At 55.7% G+C, this 316-nt stretch overlaps 1 protein-coding gene across 1 annotated transcript in view; it reads left to right on the top strand.

The window, feature by feature from the left end:
* Positions 1-316, top strand: part of LOC103898617 (cytochrome c oxidase subunit 5A, mitochondrial) — a 23,699-nt gene that overhangs the window by 5,071 nt on the left and 18,312 nt on the right. The gene's annotated exons all lie outside the window — the stretch shown is intronic.

Raw genomic sequence — 316 nt, 5'->3', positions numbered from 1 at the left:
TCAACGCCCCCCCATCCTCTCTCCCGGTGGTTTTTTCGCGGTCCCCCCACGGCTGGGGCTGCCTGCGCCTTTGTCCCCCCCATCCCCGCTCTCTTCCCTCTCCCACCCCGCTGTTGGCTGCGGCTGAGCTCGTTCCAGCTATTCCTTCGCTTGGAATAACCGATCCACTCTGTCGTCCTCCAGCAAATAAGCTGACAGGCTAATGAATGGCTTCAGATGGTAATTAGCAACGGAGTTGCTAATAATGAATTTCATTTACATTTTAAGCACTGCAGAGGAAAAGCAAGACCCTGTCATTAATGCCCCCCCCCCCCCC

Source organism: Aptenodytes forsteri, unplaced genomic scaffold, assembly GCF_000699145.1.
Source record: "Aptenodytes forsteri isolate BGI_AS27 unplaced genomic scaffold, ASM69914v1 Scaffold258, whole genome shotgun sequence".
Lineage (NCBI taxonomy): Eukaryota > Metazoa > Chordata > Aves > Sphenisciformes > Spheniscidae > Aptenodytes > Aptenodytes forsteri.
The sequence above is the reverse complement of the archived record's forward strand: the minus strand, read 5'-3'. Positions and strand labels throughout refer to the sequence as shown.